Source organism: Solea senegalensis, linkage group LG4 (assembly GCF_019176455.1).
Source record: "Solea senegalensis isolate Sse05_10M linkage group LG4, IFAPA_SoseM_1, whole genome shotgun sequence".
Classification (NCBI taxonomy): Eukaryota; Metazoa; Chordata; class Actinopteri; order Pleuronectiformes; family Soleidae; genus Solea; species Solea senegalensis.
In genome coordinates, this window is record NC_058024.1 from 10,864,165 (window position 1) to 10,881,621 (window position 17,457).

Genomic DNA, 17,457 nt, shown 5'->3' on the forward strand with positions numbered 1-17,457 from the left:
CTCTTTTTTTTTCCCCCACTCAACAATTAATTGAAAATTTCCCTCACAACACAAACAGCCAGTTTATTGAGCATCTATTAGCTTCAGATGGACTAAGAACTAGGGAGATAATCAACCAATGGATTAAATCCATTCCAGTGTTCATTAGCAAAACAAATGAAAGATGAGCCGAGTCTGAAACATTAATGATGTTGTTTTGATGTATGATCAGGGAGACTGTGGATCACCAGTGCTACTCTGTGACACTGAAGAGTGCACTAGAGAGTGGCAGAGACGGATTCAGATGATGCAAAATGGAATTCATCATCACCACATCCCTGATATCACAGGTTCCTTCCTCTTATTCTCGATTCACAACAAGTGTGTGTGAAAAGCACACACACACTTCTCAAACTGCCACCCCAGAACCACAGAGCACCATATGATATAGAGCAGAGCTGTCATCCTCTGCAGCCTGTGTCTCATTACTCATGCCGTATTTATCCTTCCACGCTCAGGAAGTCTGCGTTTATCAGGCCTTTTTATCGATGGCCATTGGGGTCATTACTAGGGATGGACAGTATTTCCTGTGCAGTCATAATCAAGTCATAGTGCTGCAGTCATTCATCAGTAATATTATAGCTTGACTGAAAGTTGTATATGCCTTCATGGCCAAGGTTTTCCGAATAGTTTTTTTGCAGAATCTTCAAAAATACTACATTCCTATTTTGGAACGACTACACTGCGTTGTGTTTGTGACATATGAGTGACAGATACATAATAGATCATTTTCACCATCTCTTTTGCTGTGAACGGTGCTCAGCTGGTGTGAAACCCAAGTCGCGGGTGGGTACATTGGTTAACGTGCCCCCGTGAAAGTCAAGTTGCTCCGTAACTGCACTGCTGGTGTTAAAGGTATAGTATGTACAATATTGTTTAAGATGGTTTCAAAGTAATGCAGGAGCTTGGTTGCCAATTTTTTTTCTCGAAACACAGAGATGCACTTATACCCAGAGTGTGAGAGTGTGAGTGTTAGGCCTGTTTTGCACTAGATGTGTGTTTGGCACCTGTGAGGCCTGTCTTTGCATCTCTTATCATTTTGGCACTCATGAGAACGTTCACACTGGCTGCTTAAGTCGCACGCCTCGATTTGGGAATAGACCGATTGCCTATTTTTACTGCAAACCAGGTCCATCTCACAGCAAATATCGACAGTGAAAATGAGCTTTCTTCACAGTTACAGCATCTATATCTGTCACATATGTCACAAACAAAATACGACATGTTCCACTCCCAAAGAAAAAAAGCTTGTTTCAGTTCCCTGCATCCATTCATTTGTTTATTGTGTAATGTGCAGCACAACCAGATCCGTGGCTTCATACTTAAGAGTCCTGGTATTTAGTTTGTAGAGTATTTGAAATAATGTTTTAATATTTTTACAGGGTTTCTGTAAAACAGAAGCTCGGTGAGCAGGAGAGAAACACTACATGTGCATTACAGAGCTCACACTGGACATGCATCCAGAGTGTAACAAGCCTAACTTTAGTTGATGTTCACTGCTGGCATGTGTGCTTTCAAACACACTTTTGTTTGATATTTTTGAGATAGTGAGGCTTTTCAGGATCAACACAACACACCAAACCAAACCATAAACAAAGTTTACTGCCCACAGATCAGGGCTGAACAATTCATTACATTTTTTTTGTAATCAAAATTGCAACTGCATAGTGCAATTTTCAAATTGCATATGTAATAAATAATATTTCTTAAAGCCAAAATGGCTTTTGAAATTAGAATAGAATAATAATTGTCCTGACCTATGCACATCATATTCTGCAGACTGAAAACATTTTTTTTTTGAGAAAGTTACCTTTCCCTCCGACATCAGTCAAAAATAATTGCAATTACATATTTATTTAAAATTGTTTAGCCTTAAAACAAAAAACTTGATAAATTCAAGTGAAGCCAGGACTTCAGTTTTACATGTTTCTTTAACCGTACCATTTTTTTTTTTGTCCTGCAACAATTCTTACATATAGCACCTTTAGTTATACAATTATTCATCTGTCAGGACACAGTTTGACAAAAACCTGTAAACACCATCATGGCCAGTAAAGTGCTTTGCAGAATTTCAAGGTTGCTGGAGACTCTTAGTCTTTTTTACGATGCCTTGTCAGGGGATGTTCATTCAATGGCGAACACACACACACACACACACACACAAATGCAATTTGCATTGTGAAAGCCTGTTGTGTGTGCTCAACAAAACACTCACCCTTCCACATTTATTAAAATCATTTCATCTTCTAGACCTGAGTCATCATGTATCCAACCCGTGGGGTTTAGAGCTGAGTTACAGCTATGGTAGCAGGTGGGAGAATTACAAAGCATGGGCTGAGGTCTCAGCATTGCAAAGCTAATTTCAGCATTACTGTCAGATCACTTTCTGCTGCTCCAGTCGAGTGTTATGACAGTTTTAAAGAAGATGCAGAATATGCAAAACTGGGAGGGGGATGTGAGGACACAGCTTCTTGTTAAACATAATATAAATACATGAGATTGTTGTCAACATGCAGAATGGATCACTGGCCCAACCCTTGCACTTCATGGGTGAGAAACCCCCCCACAGAAGATTAGAAACAAGTGACACAGTCAACAGAGACCCTCTTCCAACAATGGGGTGAATGTTGCTGCAAGACAATAAACAGAAAAGACAGTTAAATCTCTATTCATCCCTGATGGAGGAAAATAACCTTGTTTTATGTGCTGTGCCACAAGGCAGAAAATTAGTTCCTGAAAAAGTCATTAGCAACTTGGTTGTTTTATGGGGTGACATGCCCTCCTGTGACCAATACTGTGCATTTTTCCCCCTCTATATAAGCTTTTCCCTGTCAGATACTTAAACACAGGAGAAAGCTTCGTGTGGAAAATACTTAAAAGACACGTCCATATTGTAAATTAGTTTGCCACTGGTCTGTGAAAAGTATTTACTGTAAACATTAGGTTAAACATAAACACGTTGTTATTTGCACATATAAATCAGGATATAGTTAATAATTCCAAATGAAATGGAAATGGAAAAGATAACCATTCATTTATACAGTACATATTCATCATAAAAGAAAATAGGCCTTCAAACTATTTCCACAACTTTATACTCTCCCAGCAGGATATTATTTCTCTCCGATATTTTGTTAATGCATTTATTACGTGATGCACAAGTTGATTTATGGCGTCTCAACATGACTTCTCTTTTCTCTTGGAGAAATCATACATAGCACTTTTTCAATCAGTGTATATTATGGTAGAAAATAAGAAAAGTGTGATTGTGTGCGAGTCAACAGTGTCTGCACAGTGCAAATACGTCACAACACAACATGACAATTCATGACCTATGAAAACGCACGTGATGGACGATTGTATCGTGTACAATCCCATGGACATGAACAGGGAAATGGGTGTCGTGTTTGCGGTCATGTTGTGAATGAGTGATTAATTGAGAGGTGGTGTGTGGACGTTCAAGCAGCATGGGAGCAACCGCTGGAATTATCTTTTTGTTCATCACAATTAGCAACCCCTGTCACAAAGTTGTATATTGTCACATGATATTGACGTGATATAAACATAGTTTACAGTGCCTTAAAAACAGTAGTTCAAGCATTTCAAGCAAGCATTTCTTCATTTTGTGAAAACATTTCTTGCTGAAAATACGTTGAAATCACTTTTGTGTACATTTGAAATAAAGTTTCAGCCAGCAGCCAGTTAGCTCAACTCGTGGAGCATGTACTAAAATGTGACACCAACAGCTTGCCGGGCCACTGATTGGTCAGAGAGTGTTGTCACGAGTGCAATGTCTGCCACAGAAATTAGCCATGCTATGGCGAGACCGCTCACATTGAGGAGGCCCTATGAAATAACGAAAAACAACGTGCCTGATACCTAAACCAAGTCGAGTAGTGCTAAAACTGTAAAACGGAAAGGCGCCATAAATGCAATTGTTATAATTCTGTTGTATATTGTATGTTTACAATTTACAATAAAGTTCTTAAGGAGGAATTTTAAAATTTAAATTGGCCATTGACTAGTGGCAGCCTGGTTCTGTCAAAAAAGAACAGTCCCTCGACTTCTGTACTGTACTGTATTAAAAGTTGTCGGTTTGATAAACGCTAAAAACAGGCTGAAACACTGGAACATTCACCCACAGAAATGCACTTTCTTTAATATCAGTAAAATGTCTGGCCTTGTCACTGGTTGTTTATTTCAAATGTAAGACCAATGTGTCCTTTAAAAAAAAAAAAAAGCTTTTTTGCCTCAATGTACACTTGTGATGCATTTGACCACTTTCTAAGCCCTTGTGCTTTCCCACATAAGTGTTCATTAACTGCTAATGAACAGTGGCAGAATGAGCAAGGATATTACAGAAACAATTAGCCAGGCACTCAAACAGAGGCTGCGCGGGTCAAAGTGTAGAAGATTAATCTCCTCCGTCACGTACACATGGAAATTTAAAATTGCAAGAGAGGGTACATTGGCAACGCTTTGTGATTTTCTCCGGAGCTATTTTCAGGGAAAAAAGAAGACGATCTTCAGGTTACAGCTTTTCAACATACAGAGGCCCAGCAGACTGCAACATAAAGTGTACGCTACACCTATATGACGCTCTATTAAGCAAGTTTTTTTCTTCCTTTTTTTCTCCCAGGCTGGAAAAAAAGATCATAAACAGGAGGTAGAGAGTAAAGAGGCAGAGGGATAAGTGTAGTGTTTTAAAGGCGTGCCACCCCATCGACCACGAGTGACGCGTTGATCTTCATTTCCCTGCTCACTGTTGCACATCTCATCTCATCATGCTTTTCCAGGTGCAGCCTTTTGAGCAGCTCCCTGGAGTCATCTGGGCGCACTGAGCTGCTAGAGGACATGCTAACAAGGATACGTGGAGGGTAGTTGGTGCTCACAGCAGAGACGTGTGACAATGTGGGAACACAAAGGTAGATTCAAAACCAAGTTAAGATCAGTCAAATACACTGAACGTGCTCACAGATACAGGATTACATGACAGGATTACCTGACATCGTGTCATTTCCTTAAGAGTGACTACCCCTCTTTCAATAATGTCCCCGACACGACACATGGCTCCTTTATACGTATCCGGCAAAGTAGAGGAACTACACAGCCATTTTAAAACGGCCCTGTGGCCATGCTTGCAGACCACCATGTCATTTTAGCGCAGGCATATCACCAGACTGTTACTGTAAAAACCTTGGTCGGGTTTTATTAGTTGGCTGTTCATAGACAGATGGCAAGGAAGAGATAATTCAACAGTCACAAAAAGAAGAGTGGGGAAAATAAAAAGAATATAAAATACATTATTTATGAAGTTTCATTTTTTGTCATTTGAAATACCACAGAGTCAACAAGGAATCTGATTCATGCACATGTTTGAATGACAGCTGGTCTTGAGATTATATTTCCAATACCCTGGCAATAGTTATTGGACCTTATTTTTACAGTGAAGCAAAGTCTAAACCCAATGGCCCCATTATTTTAGCTATTAATTATTATAAACAAATGCTCAAGTCTACCTCATCTTAAGAATATGTTTGCCTCTTTATCATACGTTGGACAGCCTTTTCCTATTCCTCAGCAAAGACCATTCAGAAAATCATTTGATAAGTTTATTTCACTACAGTAAATCGGAACAAAATTTTTTAAAACACCAACATTGCAAAATAACACTTGAACTAATGTTAAAAAAGTGAACAGCCATATTCCAAAGTTCCTGTAGACTTCACCAAGTGTAGATTTTAGGGACATGGGTGTTTTGTTCACCAGCTAAAACCTGTTTTCCCTGTGTTCTGGGTGTCAGCCATGTTTTCATCTTGAGCTAGTGTCTGCAGGGGGTGCCCACATTACAGTCATGGCTGTTTATGCGTCATACAGCAACACTTACAGAGTCCTCTAAACTATTTTTGTAAGTTCACTTTTTCCTCCATATTTTTGTGGCTTGGGTTAATATAAAAATGTTGAATGAATCGGCCAAAACAATAAAGCCAGTTACCTGTTTTAATGGTGTGGCTGATTGGTTTACAGCTCCAGTCTGTTCACCAGCTGGTCTCAAACTGTTTTGTTCTACTGTGGAAGTTGATGAGAGCTGCAGGACTGAGCCAAACTGTTCAACTTACAGACACAAAATGAGTTGAAAGATGCTAAAAGTCAACTTATAGCATAGCCCCGATACTAACTCTGTGTATCACAATGAGTCACAGTACTGTCTGTTTGTATGTGTGTAGAAAATCGTCAAAAGAAAAGCTAGTCAGGTAGCATTCATTCAAACTGGACATTTTGGAAAAAGGGACGGCCCTAAGACCTATTATACTGAATGATTGTAAACTGTTAAACCCTTAGTGCTCACAGATCTGTGCCACAGGTGCACTCATGGTAGTTTGCCAAGGGAATAATACACAACTCCTTATATGGACATCCTGGGGGTGTGTATTTATAGGTCACTTATTTGGGCTTTAAAAATGCAGGGTTTTTTTCATGTTCATATGTATTGTTGAGTCAAAGTTATTATTCATTTTCATTAGCAATAATTGTGCATAAGACACAAAATTGATAGTTTTTTCATTTTTGTTCATAAAAACAAGCAAAGGGAACTTTGAACTTTGGCGTATTTCCAAATTTCGCAAATTCACTTGGATTTTCAACATTTTGAGTACTTTTTGCTCAGGTGTGTTTATATAGTTGGTCAAAATATTATTTTTTTCCCATCAGATTGTCTGAGTTGCGCTGATATAAGGATTTGCACATTCTTATGGCCTCTTTATATAATGTATGTTTAACTATAGTAATGTAAAAAAGCAGCCTAAATGCTCTGTGTTCTACGGGTCACTGAAGAGCAAGGTTAAGTAACAACTCCAACATGCCTCTAGCCAGAGAATAGCAAACTATATTGCAGCATTGCAATTATTTACATCATTTTATGCTTAAAATGTATGCTACCAGTCAAAAATGTGGAGATGCCTAAAGGTAAAGTATTATTTTCTGAGAAAACAGACTGACAATTATTTCAACTCTTATTTTACACATTCATTAAAGCACATTTTCTCCAACTCCAATATTGGCCAACAAAGATACTTACAAAATTAAACATGATGTACCGCACTGCGTACGATCAAACAAGCCTCTAATAATTGCTGCATTAATGTACAACACGCACCACTAAACATAGCCGCAAAAGACAGTAGTTCATGACGTGTCTCATTTGTTTTCCAACAATACCCACTCATGCCGCCTGAATCACGACCACCGCTTGACAATGAAATGTTTCTCCATACCACTCGCCAACTTGGAGCACAATCCTTCACTGTGGAGCAGCTCAAAGTGTGAAAACGAGTGGGTGGATTGCATCTTGACAGAGCTGGCAGTCATAGACTTTTGGTTGTATATGAAGTGTGCTTTGAAAGCAGGAAACTGCAGTGGCTGCCTTGGCAATACATTACATGATTATAGAGTTTAAGTGCTTAATCCAAATTATGGAGATGATGGATTTTTTTTAGGCACTTCATGTAACCCAAAGTATTGAATTGTTTCGTAATCTTAATACAATTCATCCACCTTCATCTGTTCAGATATCAACCATAATCTCTCGTATTCTCCGCTTAAAAAAAGATTAAATGTGAATATGAATTCAGCTAGTTCCCTAAGGAGCTAAACAAAAGGATTCCCTCAGCAACAAAACTTGTCACTTTATTTAGGTAAATTAAATTACAAATTTCACAGTTGCATTTGTCAGTCAACTTCATGAAAAGGGCAACATTTATTTGCATGGTACTGCATTGCTATAAGGATTACAAGCAGAGGAAAAAGGGGAGAGAGCAGAGGAAGTTAGTCCATTTGAGAGGCTGACCATATCCTAAAAGTTGACTTTTCTCACACCTTTCAAGGTTTTTCGCTTCCTCAGTCAGCTCAGTGGCAGAGATAAGAGGAGAAAAGCATGTTTTGAACCTCAGCACAAAAAAGCCCTAATGGTCTTAGATCATGTTCTCTCTCTGACACACCATTAAGTGCTAAATGTTAGGAATTGCATTACTGCAGCTCCTAAGATTAAGAGTGATAAGGAAAAGCTGTTCGTCCTATCCTCTGCGCTCACCAGCACAGGCCATAGCTTTCTGCAATGAATAATTCACACAGCCAAATCACTGTGGCCACAAAAGATAAAGGCCCTCCAACCACTCCTCAAGCGTATTGATTTTTGTCCTCTTTGTATATTGGACTGAAGAGTGTCAAATGGATAATGGAAGCACAAACTGTAAGGAAAAAAATTCTCAAGAACGTCCAATCACTAGAAATGTTTCTTTCTTACTCATCAAGGACAAAAGTGCAAAGTTTAATTAAATGTCTGGTTCTTGGCGCCTGATGAAAGCAGCCCTTTCTGAACAGTTTTTAATACTCCGTGTACAGTATATCGCGGACTACTCTAATATCTAAACCATATTTGAAACATTAAAATGACAACTGCCTTGGTCTGTCAGGTTCAGCCAATTAAACACACCAATGCAAACTTGTTGCTTATTCGTCCCGCCTTAAATGACTGAATTCACATACTCTAGAAACTAATTTAAACTTCAAGTCAACTAAAAGTGCCAGCTTACTTTGTCGGCACCAAAACAACAACGTAGGAACACTCAAAACTTCAAGAGAAGGACCATTGTCGCCCCTAGCTACTGGCCGGAGGCCTTCCCTTTGACCTCATAAAGCATATATAATGTGGAGTGGCAGCAAGCTAGGTAGTGAACTGGCGAAATGCATCAGCTGGTAACACAATAAAAAAGAACCATGGCAGTATTAAAAGATCGCTTGGATTTCTGACTGATCTTGGACTTCATGTAGAAAGTCCGAAACTGGATCGCTGATCTGGAGAAGAGCACCCAAATGAACAACCTCAGTTACCAGACTAGAGAACTGCCACCCAACACACGTACACACAAAACAAAGTGGTTTGTAGAGCTGTTCTTGTAAGGACAATGCATTGAAATCCATTTGCACAACTGTTCGAAACCTTTCCATAACCAGTTAATGCCTAAATGTTCCATCTTCAGCTCACCAGTGCCACACTCCTTTACAGATGTGCCCTAATGTGCTCACAAGTCTCTGAGTTTACACTCCATGAGTGAATGGCAATGGGGGGAGAATCACACATGACATGATCTTTAACCAGAAGGGGCAGCCAAATGATATGTGTTGTCACGCGAAACACAGGTGAAAATGACACAGGGAATGATGTGAAAAACCAGGCTTAATTTAGCTCCGTTTCATATCAACCTGAACAACCTCTATTGTGGCAGTGCTGTCTGGGATGGCTGTTGCGTTTTTAATATATTTCTTATTTTTCTTTTTGGTCTTGGTCTCTGATTGGTTGGGGTGGGTGGAGTCATTGCATATTTGGATTACTGTTACTGAATATCTACACTGAACAACTGCCAGTCACATGCCAGTTGGGGACGTTTTGCCCCATCCCTAATTATCAGATTAAAAATCTAGTCATGAACCAGGCTTCACAAAGGTAAACTGGACAATTTGTATTATTCATCCTCCTGCTTCCCCTTTTTTCATTGCACTCATGGACTTTCTATTCAACTAATTAAAATAAAGTAGACTTGGGCTTTGTCAGAACGTTGCTATCATGTCGGAGTGCAAGCGCAAGTATACCAGCACAGTGACCTATGTGCAAATCTGCAAATCTTTACATTTGTTCTGAAGTATGATTTCAGTTGATAACCAATGTATTTTGTTTATCAGAAACAAATGTGGTTTGGAGATTTAGCTGATGTTTAAAGACGGTAGCCGCACTAATTATCCGAAGCACAAAAAGCACATAAGGTCAATCACCATACCATTATTATTACTTATTTCTTTCTTCAGTAGTCCATGCATCCACTCAGCATTCTGCCTCCTTTAGCATTTGCCTACACTGCCTGTTCCAGCAGCTGGCACTCTGTTCATGTTTGTAGATAAGGAAATGTTTGCTGGGGGAAAAAAAAAAAAAAAGCAAAAAAACCTGGGATGCAGCTCACAGCCTGTGGCTGTTTCTGTATCTGTGGTGCAAGCTGCTGCTGCCTGGCTGTCATTGTCATGATACCAATTACAGAACGGAGACAGACACTGTTTTTAACAGTTCAGTTTAAAGTTAAACATGCCGCCATTATAGGGCCGAACATGTAATTGTTTTCAAACCCGAAAATGCAATTTGAAGCAATTAGCAAATTGTAGAGGCTGCAATTTAATACTTTTGGTTGCGATTGTGCAGAAAATTAATACATACAGTACATTTTTTTTATTATTGCATTTAATTATTAAAGTTAAATTTTTATGGTATCTCAGTTTGAAATCTATAACACCGGGAATATAGAACTGATGCTCAACTTCAAATTTCAGCTCTAGCAATTTGCTAGATATTTCTCTGCTAACATGGTCAAGAAACAACATTGGTAAATATAGTATTTTTTAAATATTTCATTTAATCTGGGCTACCTCTATGTCTAACATTCGCTCCAGTGCAATTACCGTCAGTGATTGCAATATATCAGTATATCCAAATCTGATAGATGTCAATGCAAAGAGAGATAAGCTAGTGTAATGGGTTCTGCTTTGCCTCCTCGTTTCAAAAAAACAATTATAATCTAATTCTGCAAACTCCAGCTCCAAGGCTAATAGCCACCTTAATGAGGCATTAAAGCAGATTGAAAGGATGGTTCTAAAGAGACATCCACCTTAAACCTCTCTATGTCAATATACCTGCTCTGCTATCAGGTTCTTTTAAGCTCAGTACAGGTATTACTCATTATGTGACAGCTGATCACTGCCCTCACATGCACATCAATTCCAAATATTCTGGATTACACCCTTTCAGGCCCTTTTTAGGAAGAAAGCCTTAATGAGATATTTCATGACATCTCTCGGGTGTAATGGCAACCGAGTTTGAGGGAAAAGTTCTACAGGGAACTTTATCTTTTTAACTTCACAAAGAGTTTCCACAAGTCTGTAAAGAAAAGGAGATGAGAGATACTTTGTAAGGAGGAGAGCAACCCTTTGTTGTCTTTGTGAGGAGAAAAAATGTATCATTGATGGAATAGTGCTCTTCTTGTGAATGCATTTGTTTTCAAGAGGAAGAAATACAGACTTGGAATAGAGACGTCAAGTAGGCTGCACGGCTCAGCGAATACAAATCTGGTCCTATGTCACATTTCACCAGTTTTTCATTAAATACATACATTTAGACAATGTTCTAACAGTTAAGTCTTTGTTTGTTACCAATGGGTAAAATATTTCATTCATCATGATCATGAAATAAGTCCCAAACCATATAAAAAGGCATGTAATGCAGCTCCTTTTGTGTTTAAATTTCACAAAGCTAAAGCTAGAATGAAAAACAAAATGACTAGTGAAATGAAATGAAATTGTAACTTTGATCATCAGAAGCTGCCTTTCAGAATTGGTTAAAATTACTTCCTTTCAAAGAGTTCTTTAAAAAAAAAAAAAACATGTAGTTGAATGCGCAAAAAGCAATTTTCCCATTGACCACAATAGTACAAGAGATGCCTGTAAAACTATCCACAGAACACCTCGTGACATGGACACAGGCATGTATAGATCTTTATATTCTATATTTTAAATTCACATTTGTAAAAACTTCCTAAAGGCCATAAAAAGCTTTGAAAAATCTTATTTCCTAGAGTGACGTCACAGGTGTGTACGAGCACAGCAAAGCGCGGCCATGTGGCGTTTCGGGAACGGCACTACTGTCAGGGAACCGTACTGTCTCTTTATGAGAAATGTGAATAAAGGAAGGCAATGAGGGGTTTTCTTTTACAATTTTTAAAATATTACGACAAAACAGGTTTTAGTTATTTATTCGTCGCTCATTAGAAGTTATTTTCAAACTTATTATGGATGTTTTAACGAACTGCTGTGTGGATTCATACTGACATCATGAACAAGGGGCAGATGACGGTGTGATGCACTGAGACCTGCGCTCACTTCACCACTGATGTCTTATCGTCACTATCTGTTCATAAAGTTACTGATAAATGTGATGAACACATGGATTAGAGTGAAAGAATCTGGATTTATAAAACTACTTTTAACATGTTGTTATTGTTCTTAATAATATGATCATGAGTCTGCAGGTTTTCTGGCCTGACTTTATTTTATCTATTATATTTACCATACATTGTAATTATAACGATAAGTTAGCAAAATATAAAGGATAGCAGTGAGACCAAAAATCATATTCATGGTTAATATTCAGTGGAATTTTGTTTAAATCATCATAAAAATACTTAATGTTGTCATTATTTTCGTGGACAATAATATAAAAAAACTCCCTGCGTTCTGTGACAGCAATATTTTGTATTTTACAACATTTTTGATGATTAGCATACAGTATATCAGTGAATTGAAAATCAAGCAAATAGTGTCCAAGAAAACAGCATAATTCCTGTAACAACACATATAAACTAATATTCACGATCAATCAAATGAACCATTAAATTTATAGTTTTAACCTGTAATTACGTCATTATACTTTTCCTGTATTATTCTGGTAGCATAATTTACTGTATTCACTATCGTTGGTTTTGACATTCATTTACAAAAAATGGTCAAAAGCCTGCTACCAACTAGTGGTCGGAGGCTTAACTACAACACAAAACTATTGCTCAGAGAATTTCCATATTAATACAACATTTCAAATAATCAATACACTATTGCACCATGAAATACTGCAAAATCTAAGTGGTTCACTATTTTCTTACACCCTTAATGGAATTTTTAATTGCAGTAATGTATGATGAAAGCAACCCCGAATGTGCCTTTCTTCCTTGTATATTAGACTGCAATAATCCAGATAGGACATACAGTATCTACAGGCTCCAGTATATAGAAGCAGTGTTTTGTTATCTCTGTAAAATGCTTACTCAGAGGAGACGCAGACTCCCTACATCACTGGATACCTATTTTAAACATATCACAAGTGTCTGCTGAGCATGATAAGTGACTGTAATCATGGTCCATTAAACACACACCACTGAATGTTCCATGGAGACAATTTAAAGTTGAAATCTCCCATACACCAACACCCTATCTACCAGACACTATGGTAGGCATTACTGTTGCTGAGGAGGAAATGAAATTTAACTGTGCCCTTGCCACATTCTAATCATTCGTTTTTTGTCTATTAAAATGTATAATATGGAAATGCAAGTACAGGAAGAAAGAAAGATAAAGAAAATACAATAATAGGAATCAGTATATGCTTGGATTGGCAAAGTCAGATAAACAATGCTGCCTCATTAGGTGTTGTTTTGCAGAGGTCTTTGTTTACTAAAACAATCTGAGGCTACCCTATTTAAAAAAAAAAAAAAAGGCATACCACTAATAACAGCATTTGCACATCACAAAATTGGCTCCTGCTGTAGAGTTAACTGTACATTAACTGCAGTCATGCAGGGATCCAGGAAAACAATCACTTTTAAATTACTGGGAGTGTGTACTACTGTGATATTAAAGAGGAGCTACTCAAGCAGTTAACAAATAAGACACCCTTTTGCTCCGTTATGTATTACTGTGTGCATGAATTTGTTGACACAGTCGATTCCTACTGAAGGCTCTCCGTTTATTGTGTGCTTTTAGTTGTGAAGAGTGGGACCCTTATATGTCCGGTAAGGCAATATTTCCAATCGTTAATGGAGGAGGGAGGCAAGTACAAAGATGGGCAATGTCTCAACAAGGATCATCTATAAACATAAGCAGAGCAGAAAAAAAGAGAAAGGGCAAAGACAAATCTTCCTCAAACAGGAGAAAAATGGAAGTCTGCCCCAAAACCACTCAATAATATAGAGATTCCAACTCAATAACCACCAAATCAAAAATGCATCTATCTCTATAGCCAAGAGGACATTGCTCTCACACTAAGATTGTCTTTGTGGAGCAAAGTCATGGCAAAGTCTAGCACAAGCTGAAACTTCTATTTATTTTATTTTTATTTTGGTATAAAGATTTTGCAAGTGTGTGCCTTTGACCTTTGTCATGTATACTGACAAATTGTGGGGGTTTTAATGTAAACGGTGATTATCAGAGGAACTATGGGGAGGTTTAGAAAGAGCCTGGCAGGCATCTACTATTCAATATGTCCTCAACATTAGAGGTCAACTGATTTATCATTTTAGTGCAATGGGACATTTTCGGTGGACCCTGGCTCTGATAGTAGCCTATGGCTGTGTTGCCTCTGCCCGTTATGTAAAGACACAGATCCCTCCTCTAAAGAAGACTCCACATGCATGGTTGCTACTGGCTGGTGGCACACCCCGCACAAATTATTGCCAAGTTCCATTTATGTGGAGGTCAAAAGCCTGACCTGGGAGGGACACGTTCAGTTCAGTGGAGAAGTCAGAAAAACCCAATTGTCACTCGATAACAACCCTGTATTTTGCACACACAAACAATAGCAACATATCCACAAATAAAATGGACAAAATAAGTAAAACAGTACTACGCGTACGAGTGTTTGTATGAGAAGCATCCATCTTACATTTGCCGAATTGGAAATCCAAGTTGGAGTTCATTCAACAGGCATTCAACTTTTTGAAAAACAATTGTAGACATTTTTAGATATCTTAAAAGTTATTTTCGAGTTATTTGGTTTTATATTGTAGTTGAAGATTCGCTCACTCAGCTTACATTTGCATATCCGTTCCCAGTTTAAAAAAACAACACATTTGTAATATAACCAAACTCATGTTGTATGAAGGTTGTGACAAACGTTATGTTAGGGGACATTCTGGGAACCAAACGTTAAAAAAAACTTTCAACCACCGCACAACCTAAGGGGGGAACCTTCAGGGAGCACTCCCACAATCAAAAGGAAATGAAACCAGAAATAGTTAGCTCAGAAGTCATTAGATTCAAGTTCAGTATCATCACACTTAGTGCTTCACTTTGAATATGAAAGTGCAAATCAATATTGGGCCACTTTTGTGATTTTACTGCCCTCTAATGTTAAAACAAAACAAAAGTGGCACTAGTTTGTAAATAACACAATTTACACTGGTGTAATAATAAAACTATAAATAATGCAATTCATAGTGTTACATGTGTATCAATAAGAGTCAAGCACCGGGGCCCAAAATCAAATTCTGCTCAGGGCCCCATAAAGGCTTGGGCCGGCCCTGAACGGACCACACCTGGGATATATTTGCTGATTTAAAGATGAATTCTCCTGATGGTAAATAACAAAAACAAGTGCTTAAATATGCCACTTCATGCCACTCAAAGTAAAACGGTAACTTAACTGAGAAGTTTAAACTGGATATCACACGCAGTGAATCTTTCAGATCTAATGGTGGTCTTATCTTTACAGTAATTTCACGGCTGTCTTTATGAGGGACGTGACAAGCAAATTCATCACTGACTGCGGGCAGCGCGCGCGCAAACACACACACAAACACACACACACACAGAACGAGGGAGCGAGTGCGCGCGCAGACCTCCAGTGCCGACAAGCGAAACGCCACACTTTCGCCCCCTCTCTCTTTCTATTTTTATTTACCTCCGTATTCGTCGGTAAACAGGTAGAAACAAATCATACCTCTGCAATTATCGCGTCCGTTGGGCGCACACTTTGAGTCTCTGCCGTTCATCTGTTTCAAACACGAACCACATCACTCACCCGCTGTTAAATCACACCGCCGCCAGCCACTCAAACCCGGACAATTCCAACTTCCGCTTTAATATAGATACTTTAAGCAGGCTTTAGAAGTCACGTGACCCACGTTCTTCATTGTCATAGCTCGTGTCGTGTCATGTCGTGTCGCTTTTGAAACATGCTGAGTTAAAGGAGAACTCTGCTTGTGGTGTTCCCGTTTGACTTTGTAAAGATTGTGAGTACTTTACACTTTATAGCACCAGTCATTTGATCATGTTTGTTTATTTTCTTGAGAAGCTGACAGCAAAATCCCACCACAACGGATGAAAAAGCATTAGAGCTCTAATGAATTGTTATTCTATCAGCCTTTTATAAATCCACGATGTGTTGACCTCGTCGCTAAATGTGGAACAGTACAATACAGTCATTAAAAATGTTCTGAAGCTTTTCACCGTTACATTTTATGGACAATGAATATAACTGTAACAGGAAGAAAGAAAAGAATGACAATTTGTCAGCTGTAATATGTCACTCTATTATTTATAATGTCAGAGAAGCAAAATGTCTTGTATCAAGGACAGACACACTCCTGATACTACATAGCCCCAAAGGTGTACTTGACAAAATAAAGTATGGCCATAAACAAATACATAGTCTGCATGTGTCTCTCTATAAATCACCTTCAATTACCCATTGTAAATATGGTCTACAGTGTCTTCAGTCCTAAAAAAATACAATTCTCCAAAAAAAGGAGCTCAAGTGTAAAGTAATTAGAGAAAAAAACACTGAATCTTCACAGCTTCACATCCGATTTGAGTGCAGTGTGCTCATGCCACCTTGTAAAAGTAAATTGACTGTATTCATGTTTGTGATCTAACCAATGGCGTATTTCCACCGGCTCTACTCGCCTCGGCACGATTAGGTTGCGTCTCCACTACAAAAAAAGTACCTACTTAACCGCGGGCAGAGTCATCACAAGTGACCAGTGACTTTACACCAGACTCCTGTAGTTGTTGGTGTTTAACCCACGTTTTTAGGATTGTTAAGTCGTTTTAACTGATGTACAGTTCGGCACTGTTCGGCTTGATTTCTGTCCCCACGTCTCCGGAGCACAGACTCCTACTCCACAGACAGAAGTCTGTGATGCCGCTCGCGATCGCTGGCGCTGTCCCTAAATACGCCAGACTCCTCTGTTAAATATAGAGGTTTCCCTGGTAGTTGTTGGAGATTAACCCATGTTTTTAGGATTATTAAGTAGTTTTAAGTGATCTAGAGTTTGGCGCTGTTCAGCTTGATTTGTGTGTGGGACATCTCTTCATGTGACGGCACTCTGGCCAGTCAGTGGCCAGCAGTCTGACCAATCATCGCATAGTACTCGCTTTTTAAAAAAACACACTTTTGGAACTAAAGGCACTAAAAATAGTACCTGGTGCCAGGTACTATTCTTGTGGAAATGCTACTTAAACCATGCCGTGGAATTTTTGTCAAGTGCATCTCCAACCTGCTCAGTTACTCAACACTAACATTTAACCAGTATGACTAAAAGTCTGATATATCACTGGATAAGATATAGGGAAAAAATGAAACACAGTTCAATCTGACATGACGTGAAAACAGTGATCATCATGCAAATGAGAGCACCAACACTGTCAAGCTTCTGATATCAGTATTGAAAGTGAAGCAATTCACATTTACATTTGGAAAAAAAAGTCCAGTAAATGCCCAACAATTAATGTTAAGTACATTTTTACATTGCTTTATCCATATTTCGTATAAAC